This window comes from Rutidosis leptorrhynchoides, chromosome 4 (assembly GCF_046630445.1).
Source record: "Rutidosis leptorrhynchoides isolate AG116_Rl617_1_P2 chromosome 4, CSIRO_AGI_Rlap_v1, whole genome shotgun sequence".
Classification (NCBI taxonomy): Eukaryota; Viridiplantae; Streptophyta; class Magnoliopsida; order Asterales; family Asteraceae; genus Rutidosis; species Rutidosis leptorrhynchoides.
Window position 1 is genome coordinate 467,319,528 of NC_092336.1, and position 14,654 is coordinate 467,334,181.

Sequence of the window (14,654 nt, forward strand, 5' to 3'; positions counted from 1 at the left end):
GTTTTTAAAATTGTGATTGCACACATAGCTCATAATGCCCCGACCTATGTATGATTATTGTGATTGTTGATTACGGTAATATTAAGTCATATTATTTATTAGAAAGGCCATTTTGAAGCCAAAGTTGTATTATATTTATTTTTTAATTTTCATAGTATTGTATTTAAGTATATTCTAAATTGTAAAAGTACTAGATTAGTTGTATTTTTCAATTTTAAATATATGTAATAGGATGAAGATTAATGATAAAGATGCAACGTGGATTTTGACTTAGAAGATGGCGAACAGGTCAAGTTTACAACAATGGCGTTTGTCAAGTTTTCACTTGATTCCTGAATTAAGTGGGAGCTATGATATTACCCTTAGTTTGACCTCTTGATCCCATGTCGGCTCATGGGATCAAGCATAGGATTTTTGGGCTAGGCTATGTGTGTGTGATGCATGGTATGGTTGTGTTTTATTTTTACGCATTTATATTTAATTGTTAATTATAATGTATGCTAAATGTTTTTGATGAAAACATCAAATAAAACTTGTAACGAGTTTCAAAGGTTAAAATTGATGATTTTAAAAAGTTAAACTCTAACGAGTTTAAAGTTAAATATTTTTTTTTGAAACTCAAATAATATATATAGGCGACATCTTTTAAAAATATTTTAAAATGATACACAATGTGTATTTGTTATTTTTTTATATAAAATAAAATTACAAACTAGATGCATAAGCACGATCGACATATATATAATTGGTTAAAATGGTTTTTAACAAATAGTGCAGCGAATCTTGTGTGCATGCATTATTCGTTAACACAAACAATTTTAAAATACCCGTCAAATTTAAGTCATGCCATCCAATGAGATTGCAAACACTCCTCGTTATTTTTTGGTTACGGTGAGACCTAATTGAATTATAGCCACGAGGTGGTTTTTTAGTTACGAGTGAGACTAGGCTGAATTTCCACTGTTTTCAAATTGGACGACTTAATCGTATTCACGGTGAGATCTGAGTTCGAGGCAAGGATGGGACAAACATGCCAATAGATAATAGTGGTTTGTTAGACTACACATATCTCAAGGTCCCATAAAGATCTAAGAGTTGCACATGTGATGCAATTGGTACTCGCTACCTACCAATAGACTCCATAACTGCAAGCTGATCAACAGATGTGGCTATGGAACCTCTATGTGGATCTTAGGCTTTCGTAAATTAATTGTTTTTAAAAAATATTATAAAAACTTGGGTAGTTAATTTATTAAAGCTCAATATCGAAAATACTAAATTGAATCTTATATCTGTTGTAGATGTCAAATAATCAAAATGTAAACCAAAACACACTTCCTTCTTTGTTGAAGAAGGATAAACTCAATGTTCAAACTTCCTAGACTGGCACTGCAACATGAGAATTGTTCTCAAGCATAATTAGAAGTTGAATAAAGTTTAGAACCCATATCCTTTCTTCCTGTTGTGGTAGTTGCTGCTGCTCAGCAAAATGATTATCGATTGTTGTTCGATGATCAGGAAGAAATAGGATTGAAGGGTGAAAAAGAATAAGCCGAATACTTTGTGGAAGGAAAATGACAAATCATTTGCTAGGAAAAATATTCCACCTTCCAAGAAGGAAAGCCCAACAAAAGATGCCGAATATTTCCATTGTGGAAAGGTTGGCAATTGGAGAAGGAAGTTGTCCTATCTTCCAATCTGAGCTGAGAAAAGGCAACGCTGGTGAGACTATCAAATCAGGTATATTTCATATATAGTTATGTACTTCTTCTAGTGATTCCTAGATCTTTGTTAACTGGTTGTGGCCTTCACACCTGTAACAATATGAAGGGAATGAGAAGAAGTAATAGACTGAAGAAAGACACACTGGATTGCAAGTAGGAAAGGGGGATCAAGCTTTTGTTAAAGCTATTAGTACGTCTGAACTTACTTCTCTAAGTGGTCTTATTGTTTTGTTGAAACAATAGCATTATGCTCTCAATACTGCGAGCGACATAGTTTGAAAGATGTTAGTTTTGAACTTGCATTTACACACTTAGGTATTTCAGTTTCTAAGGATAATATATTTATCTTAATACCTATCCACGTGATGGTATTTTTGAAATTGATATGCATAGTGTAATTTCAAATGAGAATTCTGTGTATACCTACATCGCCAAAGTCTTCAAGCGAGAATTGAATAAGACCTATCTATGACATTGTCATATTGGTCATATAAACAAACAAAGCATTTCAAAACTCCAATCTAATAGACTTTTGGAATCAATTGACTCTGAGTCATTTGATGTATGCGAGTCATGTTTATGTAAAAAGATGACAAATGCTTCTTTCTCCGATTTAGGTAAAAGAGCTAAAGATCTTTTAGGACTAATACATACTGTTGTATGTAGCCCTTTAAGAACAATGTATAGATTTAGTTAATTTTACTTCATTACATTTACTGATGAGTACAGTAGCTATGATTATGTTCACTTGCTGAAACATAAACATAAAGCTATTTTAACATTCAAAAGTATTCCAAAATGAAGTAGATAATCAGCTTGGAAGGACTATTAAAGCACTTCGCTCTGATGGAGTAAGTAAGTTTACGAGTCAAGAGTTTTTTGGACCACCTAAAGAATTGTGGGATTGTCTCATAGTTCACTCTACCTTACACACCACAACACGATAGTGTGTCTGAGTAAGAGGAATCGAACTTTACTTGATATAGTTTGATTTATGATGAGTCTGATTTCTCTACTACCGTCTTTTAAGGATATGCATGAGAGTCTGCTGCAAGCATACTCACTGTGATTCCAACTATGAAGGTAGAAAAGACACCATATGAGTTATGGCATGGGAAGAATCCCAAGTTGTCTTATCTGAAAGTCTGGGGTTGTAAAGCATACGTGAAGCATGACACTTCAAACAAATTAGAACCCAGAACTATCTAATGTTACTTTATACGATACATAAAGGAAACAATGGGTTACTAATTTTACTACCAAGCTGAAGACAACGTGTTTTCTGCTCGGTCTGCTGAATTCCTGAAAAGAGATCTTCTCTTACAAGAAGTCAGTGGGAGTAAAGTAGATCTTGAGGAAATTTAAGAATCACAAAGTAACATACCTTCTGAAGGGACTAGCCAACTGCACATTGAAGCTGAACACACTGTTGGTAAGTCAGAACGTGTTGCACCTATACTTCGTAGATCTAGTAGAATTTCTCACCAACCTGAGAGGTTAAATCTTCTGATTAATTCAGATGAACCTCATCTAGGGGATTATGATGAACCCTCTAGCTACGGTGAAGCCATGTCAGATCAAGAATCTTATAAATGGTAGGATGCTATGAAGGCAGAGATGCAGTCCATGAAAGATAATCAAGTATGGGACTTGATTGATCTTCCACCCAATTGCAAGACAGTGGGGAGTAAATAGGTCTTCAAAAAGAAGGCTGACATGGACGGTAATGTAAATACTTTTAAGGCTCGGTTGGTGGCAAAAGGTTATGCTCAAACTCAAGGAATTGATTATGATGAAACTTTTTCACCAGTCGCTAGCATTAAATCAATTAGGATACTTATTCCCATAGCTCATTTCATGATTATGAAATATGGCAAATGGATGTCAAGACCGCTTTCCTAAATGGCAACCTAAGCGAGGACGTATATATGGTTCAGCCGAAAGGGTTTGTGAATCCTAAGCATCATACTAAAGTATGCAAGCTTCTAAAATCCATTTATGGATTAAAGCAAGCATCCAGGAGCTGGAATCTAAAGTTTGATCAGAAAATCAAAGAGTTTAGTTTTTCTCAAAACCAAGATGAGCCCTGTGTTTACATTAGAGCTAGTGGGAGCAAAGTTGTCTTCTTGATCTTATATGTTTATGACATACTACTTATTGGAAATGATATTCCAACTTTGCAAGATGTCAAATCTTGGCTTGTAAAATGTTTTGCCATGAAAGATCTTGGAGAAGCTATAAAATGACCCGTCCTAATCCACCTAGTTGCGATGATCGACTCCAATTAATGTCCTTAAAATGAGCAAAATGCACAGCGGAAGACTTAATTCGTACCTGAGAATAAACATGCTTAAAAGTGTCAACCAAAAGGTTGGTGAGTTCATAGGTTTATCATAACAATCATTTCAATATATTAATAGACCATAAGATTTCCGTTTATAAATATATATACACTCGCAAGTGTACAGAAGTATTCTATAAGTTGTAGGCACCCGGTAACAAGCCTTAACGTTCATGTTTTACCCTCTGAAGTACACCAGATCAGGTGTGTTTAAAATAACCTCGAAGTACTAAAGCATCCCATAGTCAGGATGGGGTTTGTCAGGCCCAATAGATCTATCTTTAGGATTCGCGCCTACCGTACATAGACAAGTAGTTTAATGTTACCAAGCTAAGGGTATATTTCTGGTTTAAACCCACGTAGAATTAGTTTTAGTACCTGTGCCTATTTCGTAAAACCTTTATAAAAACAGCGCATGTATTCTCATTCCCAAAAATATATATAAAAAGGAGCAAATGAAACTCACCATACTGTATTTCGTAGTAAAAAAATACATTTAACGTCATTGAACAAGTGCAAAGTTGGCCTCGGATTCCCGAACGTATCAATATTGAGATTCAATATTGCAGGAAAGGTGCGTAGATGCAACGGAGATAATAAACACTAAATTGACCTCATGAGCATACCCATGAACCATACCCATCACCTCCATAGCTATAACCCATAATTTCCTTAGCCCTACCCTACTCGAATAACATATTTGAAATAATTTGCCCATAACCTCGTCGTAGTATTTTATGTATAATACTAATAATAATTACTCCTAATATTACTAATAATAATTATATGATTAATAATAATAATAATAATAATAATAAGAGAGGGAGTAATACATCAGTGTTATGTGTGTGTGTATGAGTAAAGAACCCGTTCTATTTATAAATGTGTGCAGCATTTTGACATGGAGTCTCTTTGTTTAATTCATGCAATCGCATAAAAAATGGGGATCCAGCTCACAATTGACCAACCAAAGCTGCCGACACACTATTATTTACATATAGTACGTATTAGATTTATTTATATATTATTTAATATATAATATATTTAATCTTTAGAATTAATTAAATATTATATTATATTTACGTTAATGATAAAAATATAATTTTTACAAAAATGACTCGTACGTTGTCACTCGACTCATGTACCACTTTCGGTTTTTCGAGCGCACTTTCGTATGATTAGAAAACTAGCCTTTTACATTACGCGACGTGTACCCTTATAAATAAATTAACTTACTCATCAATAAATTACCTTATAAAAATGTAACTTTATAAAATTGAACGTTGTGGTCATTTGCTTCTATAAACCAGTGGCTCGTTGTTTGTCAAAATATTTTATTTTAAATCAGGACGTTTATGACTAAGTTATATATATATATATATATATATTTGGAAATATAGGTTTGTATTCAAAATCTTTATTTAATAATCTAACATCTGGTTTTTCAAAACTATTTATATTTCAAATTTTATTTTTATTTCGCTTAAGAAAGTAATTTAACGCGTAACGTTTTCAAGTTATAATATATACACATATTCATATATAATCATTTACGTTCATTTAATGGTTCGCGAATCACTGGAATTTGGTCGAGGTTAAATGAATGTATGAACATAGTTTAAAATGTTTGAAATTTAACTTAACAAACTTTGCTTATCGTGTCGGAATAATATGAAGATTAAAGTTTAAATTTGGTCGGAAATTCCCGGGTCGTCACAAGCTAAGTATATTCTAGGAATCGGGATCTATAGAAATAGATCCAAAAGGCTTATTGGTTTGAGTCAAAGTACATACATTGACAAAATCTTACGAAGATGTAACATGCAAAACTCCAAGCACGGAGCATTGCCCATGCAAAGGGGCATAACCTTGAGCAAGTCTCAAAGTCCTATCACACCCGATGAGATAAGATGAATGAAATGTGTTCCGTATGCTTCGGCTATAGGATCCATTATGTATGTCATGTTATGTACTAGACCTGATGTCTCGTTAGCCTTAAGTTTGACGAGTCATTATCAACAGAATCCAGGTGATGAACATTGGATTACTGTTAAGAGCATTCTTAAATATTTGCGAAGAACTAAAGATATGTTCTTGGTTTACGGTGGTTTGGAAGAAGAGTTAAGTATTAAGTTTTATACTGATTCTAGTTTCCAAACTGATCAAGATGATTCTCGATCCAGTCACGTTGTTTCTTTGTCATGATGGGCAAGACAGTTGATTGGAAGAGCTCTAGGCAGATCACTATTGAACAATCTACAACAAAAGCAGAATACATTGTTGACTGAGAAGCTGCTCAGAAAGCTGTCTGAATAAGGAAGTTTGTTGTTATACTCAGAGTAGTACACAACATTTAATCTTCTATAATATGTACTGTGATAGTTCAAGTGTTAATATACTTTTGAAAGAATCACATGTACGTAAAAGTATCTGGCACATTCTTCAAAAGTTTGACTACATTCATTAAGTCATTAAGAGGAATGATATTAGCATTCTTAAAGGTTCATACAGATGATAATGTGGCTGATCCGTTCACGAAGCCCATGACACACAACAAGCATGATGATCATGCTAGTAGTATTGGACTTCGTTATGCTGCTGATCTTTTTAATTTGTAATTTAGTATTTGAATATTTTTGGAACATTAAGTAGTTTTATCTTAATGAATTGATATATAGTTGGTATGATCGTTTTCATTTATATCACTGTGTTCTATATTAGCATGTTTAATCCATGAATAATTGTTGATTATTCAAAATCTCCATAATCGGTCATGTTATGGGAATAACATGAATTAAGATTAATGTGAAATTTTGGTTATATTCATTGATGATGAATAGTTAACTTGTTGAGACCAAAATTCATATGTATTCATTGATGATGAATATTGGAATGACCCAACCATGAGATGTCACTACATGGATCGTAGTCAGTAGTGAATCTTTTAGTGATTATGTCTTTATGTCCTTAAACTTGAGATGCACGCCCGTCTTGATGAGTGTAGCCTTGTACTTTGATATGGTTAAACGCTGTCCTGAATAAGGCTGTTATAAAGGCCATGATTGAGTATAATGTAAAGCTCGTGATAGACATTTGTATGCAATATAGGATTTGTTCCTCTAAAATGTTTGGAGTTAGATACTTTTTGAGCTCCTCAATGAATGAATAAGACATCTATGTGGCCGCACCCAGATGTAATTAAGATGATACTTAATTAATTTGGTGATCTAATTCAGTTCTAAGATCGAGAAACAAAATTGTTAAACAAATGAGAATGACCGATGATCCATATCTCAAGTTTAACTAAAGTATCTGAAACAAAGGGACAAATGACATTTAACACTTACTATATGCAGTTTTGAGAAACTACCCTCACGTGAATTTAGGGACAATGGCCTGTTGCTAGACGGTATCCATTGTTTGTATAGTTATTTGTTGTTGTACCATGCACAAGTGGGAGTCTGTAAGATTAATGTGCAAGGTACACCATATAACTATATGAGTAAATTCATTTGAGCCTTTGGGGTCACACATATACATACCTAGACGTCAAATAAAATATATATATGATGTATATATATTATCCGAGTAACGAAATAAATTTGAATACTTAAATTATAAATTAATTGCTTCTTGCAATTAATTAGATGATTAATTAATATTAATTAATAATTAAATATAATAAAAGAAAAATGGATTTTGAATGGTGGTTGGAGAATGACTTTGAATGGTGGTTGGAGAATGTTAGATAGAATAAAAACTTCAAAAATAATTACTCCGTATTTTATAGCTAGACTTAGAGATATATAAAAGACAAAAAAAAAAAAAAAAAGGAATCAAAAAGTCTATATATGTTAGTCACCAAAAACACAAGTCGATTGCTATTGTTATCTGCTTTTCTGTGTCACACGAAAATCAAAACCATCATCATCTTCTTAAAACCTTTTTCGATAAAGAGTATTATTATTTATTTAGTGTTTATTAATATAATATATGATTATATTAATAATACGTTACTCGAATTTGGACTAGCATCCATTGGCATTGTCTGAAAGTTTAGTAGACTATCCAAAGACACGGTCATACCCTTTGATCGTAGGTTTCTCTCTGTTCATCAGTTTCTTCAAGAAAGGTATACCGTTAACTCTTCTTGTGAATTTATATTTTGACAATTATTAGTGGTGTAACTGGATCTCATTGGGATAAATTAATCGTGTGCATGTTTCATTAAATATATGAATATTTAATCTTGTAATGTTTTTATGAAATAATAAAAGATTATTATTTTAACTATCCGCTGCGTTAATCTGAATTGTTAAAAGTACACACGATTTTTCAACAGAGAGAACATGTACGAGTTAGACTACTTCTTAGAGTAGTGTATATGGGCATTGAAGCCTACATGGAAATGGACACTACTCCCTATGGGGCGTGTTATTGAAGAAAAAAAAACTGAGAATAGGTTTTTTCAACGAATATTATAAAGGACTATAGTTATGCATTGGTTGAGTTTTGTTTATTTAATTGTATTTATATTTTTACGCAACTACTAATCATATTACCACATCTTTTTCATGACATATGCATTTTTTTAGTCATACAGATCTTTTCACAACACTTCGCATATCACTACTATAGAAACATCGTTCTCACATATATGTTACATCAGTACAATTCTCCTTACAAACTATACAACACTCACATGAATCCCTTCAACACAGGAAATGGTCTTATTGGCTTAGAGGATTTGTAAATTATTTTGGGTCTTTTGGAGGGGAATTGTGTCTGTGTCTACGAGCTTGACAAATTATCAATATGACGGGGTATCCAAGTAATGAATAAAATATGAAAAAAAATCTAATAACAACCTTAGGGTTATTTTTAGGAAATAAATTGTGTAAAAAATGGCTATACTTTTTATTGGTTAATTCTAGATGATGATTATTTATTTCAATTGTAAAAGAAAATATTGTTTGTTTCTTTAACAAAAAATAATAAACTATATATAGAACGTCGGTGTTTCACAAAAAGTGAAACAACCTTTCAAAAACAAGATACACAAATCGATTTGGACACCGCCTCACCCAAAAGAAACAAACGAACTAGACAAAGCACCAAACAAACAAAGGCTATCTTGAGGCGAGCCGACACCAACCGAAACAATCAAACAAACACCAACTAAACTTAATGACTTAACTACTTAAAACAAGACAAATAAAACAACCAACACAAGGAAGCAACTACTAAAACAACACCAAGCAAACACACTAGCCTAACGAGCCACAACCCATACACTAAACCAACCAACAACATAGTAACTTGATGTCAAGTTAATATTTTTGCATCGAAAATAATGTATGTACTAATTTTTTAATGATAATTTTTAGAGTTGTTATCTTAAAAATTTATAATTAAATACTAATTTTAATTGTTAATTAATTTAATTAATTAATTAATTTATTATATTATCACTATATACATTAAAAGAGAGTCTCGATTAGCTAATAAATGTTTTCAAAACCCCCTTAATTACCATTAGATTAGAAAATTACATTATAATACCCTTTGATCCAACGGTCCTTAATCATCCCCTAAAAAAATTAGCTAATAAATCACATTAGCTAAGTTATTTATCCATAATACCCTTCAAATTAAAATAAACACCGGAGCTTCTTTGAAAATTAGGGGTTTTAAACATTGTCAGTTTATTTGACACCCTTCAACCCTAGCTCTCCATACGTAATTCGTTAAGTAATTCGTTGATACCGTCATCAGTACAGTCGTGGGATTTGGTGGTGAATTAAGGTATAGTTACATCAGCGATAGATTCATACAGCAAAAAGTAATTCCATGTTCATCTACTTCTCTTGCTCGCGCCGAAATTCAACCACAGGTGATAGGTAATTATTTGTTCCAATTCGTCTACTTCATCTCTTGGTTTTGCTGTTTTGCACCATACTTTAGTAACATATTAATCTTTCAATGGACAAAATCACAGGTACCATGTTTATGTTTATATAGTATAGGTATGATTATATCCATTTTTTAGTTCCGGTTTATTTTTTATGAATTCGTTATACTCCGTAATAATTTGTAATCGTATGTTTGGATTTTCATTTTTCTGTTTGTAATTAGTGATTACTTTTATGTTTTGAACTAAGGGTGTTGGTGTTTATATTCTGTTATATTTGTTCATCAATTGGTGTTTTTTGGTTTAATTTTGAATTTTTATAATAACATGTTTTATTATCTGATTTTTATCTTTTTTTTTTAGTTTGGCAGTTGATCCAACAACTTCTGTCTATTTGCAAGTGTTGTTTCCGTCTATTAGCAACTTTGATGTATGGTAGATCATGGTTTTACACGAATCCAGGTTACAAGGTATAATTTCATTAGAATTTAGGGTTTTCCGTTTGTAACGATTAATAATAATCTGCTACCGCTAAAAATTGAATTGTTTATTCATTATGATTTTATAGCTCTCGAACAAGTAAAGAAGAAGGTTATGCGTGTGAAATGGCTAAACGTCAGTTAGCTACCAATGGTCCAAAAGTGCAGCTGTTGACCAATCACTTCAAAGTCAACGTCTCAAATGTTGATGGCCACTTCTTTCATTACAGTGTATGTATCATTCTAATCCATTCAATGTTTATTCAAAATTAATGTGACTCAGAATGCTTCTTTTTTAAACTTTACCTAATTGATATTGAGCTGCTATCCCTGATGATAAACAGGTCGAATTTGAACATCTTTTAGGTATCAATCAATTCTTATACCAAGTCAAGTTAATGTATAGGGTGATTCAATTTTATATATCAAAATCGCTAAATTATTAACGGCTTGTGTGTATACAAATAGGTTGTATTACCTCCAGCTGATGGTGTATACAAATTACCTTTGCTGCTACTTCTTAAGATTACTAGGTTTGTTTTATGTTTAGAAGAAACCAAGTTATTGGGTTTGTGTATAATTGTTTAGCACGTTCACATTTCACACCTGGTTAAATGCACATTTATAAATTATTGTATCTGAAATTTCTATGGTTTATCGATCAATCGATGACAGGGTTTATCAATGACTATGATTTTATAAGAGTAGTTGGTTGTGCAACAAAATTATTTGTTCTTTTTTATTTTTGATAAGAGTAACTATTATAATGATTGTAGGTGATATGTTGGGATGTAATGAAAAATGGGTTCTATGTTATCACAGTTGCGAAGACATCGATGGATCATTATCAGACGGTAACACCAACTTCTTTTCTAAATTAATTTTGACCCGTATACTCGATCAGGTGGGTTGATTTAGGATTTGTTTGATCTCTTAGCCTTTTGTGGGTGGAAAATAAATTGAATTTTTGTTTACCTTTTATGCATGCTATCTACGAATTCATGTTTTATAATCATGCTCAACACATTCGTTGTGTATGAAACTGGTATTGAAAATGTAACATGGGTTAGATTTGTTGTTCATATTTCATGTAATGAAATATGAAATACAACATATAGATAAACCATGTACAAAGGGAGACTATCAACCATGTACAACATATGAAAGTTGTTTCAAGCAGGAAGAATCCAGCGATGGTGCACATGGGTCTCGGCTCGCGAGCACTAATTGAAAGATCACTCTGAGCTTCTGCATCATAACACCTAGGTTTTTCTCAGGTCATCGTCTTCTCATTTGTATCATTTACCTTCTACCATTGTGGTGAAGATTATCGGGCCACATACACAAATATGAGATGCTTCAGTTAGCATATACAAGTATGAGAATCAACCCCATTCGTCGATTTAATTACTTGTGTAACTCGGTGGATATGGAGAGATATGTGAACGGGACCAGATGCTGATTTAGAAGTCGAGCAATGGAATTGTGTGCATACGTTCATATTTTTAATAACAATATACAGGTAACAATATACCTATATTTCTATTAATATTCGATCTACATGTGTTATTTACCTATTCATTTATTTGTATGCAATAGGACATATGTTGATCCATCCATTCGGGGCTCGGATTGCAATTTTAGTCCTTGTAGCGGCTTCAAGTGTTAAAGCTGTTGTTCATAGGCTTGGAGGATCTTGTGGAAAAGGTCCGTATCCAAACAAAAGAATCTTTATAAACAAAAATAATATAATTTTAAATATCTTCTATATGTCGTTTGCCTGATATCTTCACCAGATTCGTTTTTAATTGTAACAACCCTCACTTTTCGACTTCTAAATTTACTGAATTAACCCTAGGGTTATATGTCTAACTATATGTATTAAGGGTTGTTATATACAATTAAATATTGACCGAATAGTAATTTTTAGTCAACAATGTACGCTTAAATAAATAATATATTATTAATTTATATAATTTGACATAATTTGACATAATTTAACTAAGTATATAAACTTTGTATCACTTTTATTATTTAGCTAATGTATTATATATTTAACTATATAATAAATCTAATTATATATAAATGTAATAATATTTACAAACTTACTAAAACTATAGTTTAATAATTAAAATCATAATTATTATTAAAAATACAAAATACCGAATTATTTATTATTTTTATGCAAAATTTGTATTTATTAATTAAATAAAAAAAATATAAAAAAAAATAAAATAAAATATTATTGACAAATATTCTTGGAAAAACATTAAATTAATTTGTTTATTTATATAAAAAAATCCTTAAAATAAATGAAAAAATAAATAAATAAATAAATAAATAAATAAATTACTTTTTAATTAAAAATTGTAATAGAAAAACTACTTTTATTATTTTATTTTGTGCATTATCCCATGACCTAACATTTAATACTTTTTAATTTTAAAATCCCATTAAGAATTAAAATATTTCTTTTTTTTTAATTATTTTATTCTTTTTACCTAATTTTTTCAAGTATAAATACCCCTCATTTCTCATTCAAACTCACACCAAAATTTCTCTCATTCTCTCTTTGAAGAATTACTACTAGTAAGTATTCTTTTCTTACTTTTTATTTTTTTTACTTTTTACTTTTTACTTTTTACTTTTTACTTCGGTTATTATTTTTACCGAAACATGTAAATAATATTATAAATTATATGCAATTAAAAATAAAATAAATAACATGTATACACTATTACTATTACTAGCACCTATAACCTACTACTTATATTGTAACATAAAAACATTTTGGGATATGTATTAGAGATGTATAGATCTTCGAACTTTCTTGACGAATAGTTTCTATGAGATTCTAGGCAGAGGGTTTGGATTTCCGATTTAAAGGGTCCTATGGCTCAAGCCCCTAGATCTAAATTAGCCATTCGAAGGGAAATGGGTGATTGGAAGCTTATCTAATACGGCAAGTATCCTAAAATGGAAAACACTGATAAAAGTAGAAACTCTCTAGTCATATAAACTTAGTAAAATAAGAAACTTTATAAAAATGGAAACTTTATAAAAATAGTAACTTACTAGGAATAAAAACTTAGTAAAACAAACTATACTTAAACACATACTTAAACTTAAACATGGGCAAAACACTTAACTACTCTTAAATGTCAATAGGTTGACTTTCCTGCTCACTCGTTCAACTCTTTATTCCGAGGAATAACTCTCTCTCTACTTACTAAGGTGAATTAATAGCCCCTCTTTATTGCTAGCAAACTTACTTACTTTACTTGGGGTGAGACACATGCTGTTTTTACTTTTTTACACTTTAGACACAAGTACCAAACTGTTAAACTATGCTATACCCGGCTATGTCCGACTAAGTCCCTACAGTGATATTTTTAATTGCTGCGGCATGCTTAATTATTAGGGGTAGGCCTATCGGGAGTAACGTCCCCCATACATTTGACCAAGTCATTGTATTACTTAATAATGAAATTAAACCGACAAGGACATACACAACTTGTCATGGGGCAAACTTGAACGTTTAGTCTAAATATCACGCATTGGCATAACTTTTTGATCCTGCAGGAGATCAGCTTTACAAACTAAATCTTGTGGTCTAAAACAACGACAAACTTTTTGTTAAACCTATGAACTTCACTCAACCTTTTTGGTTGACACTTTAGCATGTTTTGTCTCAGGTGCTGTTTGATTCAAGCTCTTATACTTACTGCTTATGTGATACTACTTGGACATAGGATCAAGAGATATCGCATTTATTACTTCTGCATGTGAACATTTACGATATTGTTATTCCTGTCATTCTAACGACATTTCATTTTCCGCTGCGTACTCATTAAAGTTAAATTCATCATTTAGTATTGTTCTCGTTTATTATAATATGTTGGTATGTTTTGATATTAGTGACGTTCCTTCCAGACCCTATTGGGAGGACGTTACAGATTGGTATCAGAGCATAACCAGGCTGTTATAGAGAACCAGAATTGCATTTTTGTGTGTGCCTTATGGGTTAGCTAGGGTGCCTTAGCAATCTAGGAAACTATTACCTTTCCTGCCATAGACTTTAATACACTTAACAAGGCAAGCCCAAGTGTTAACAAGCCTAACAAGGCAACTCACAACCCTACTACCGAATTAGGTGTTGGACACTCTGAAACATTAAGACCTGTTCAAAGTCCTTCTTA

The 14,654-nt window shown here is 31.8% G+C and overlaps 2 long non-coding RNA genes across 4 annotated transcripts in view; both read left to right on the forward strand.

Moving 5' to 3' along the window:
• The first annotated feature begins 10,337 nt into the window (after positions 1 to 10,337).
• LOC139904579 (uncharacterized) lies at positions 10,338 to 10,990 on the forward strand. Its single transcript, XR_011778891.1, has 4 exons — positions 10,338 to 10,446; positions 10,545 to 10,686; positions 10,800 to 10,821; positions 10,924 to 10,990. It is a non-coding gene; the product is annotated as an uncharacterized lncRNA (long non-coding RNA).
• A 212-nt stretch (positions 10,991 to 11,202) lies between these two features.
• LOC139844486 (uncharacterized) overlaps positions 11,203 to 14,654 on the forward strand; it is a 33,186-nt gene continuing 29,734 nt past the window's right edge. Inside the window, exons 1-3 of one of the 3 annotated variants that reach the window (XR_011757980.1) lie at positions 11,203 to 11,309; positions 11,733 to 11,977; positions 12,055 to 12,162. This is a non-coding gene — a long non-coding RNA (uncharacterized lncRNA). The other 2 variants (XR_011757981.1, XR_011757979.1) reach the window with 2 other exon arrangements.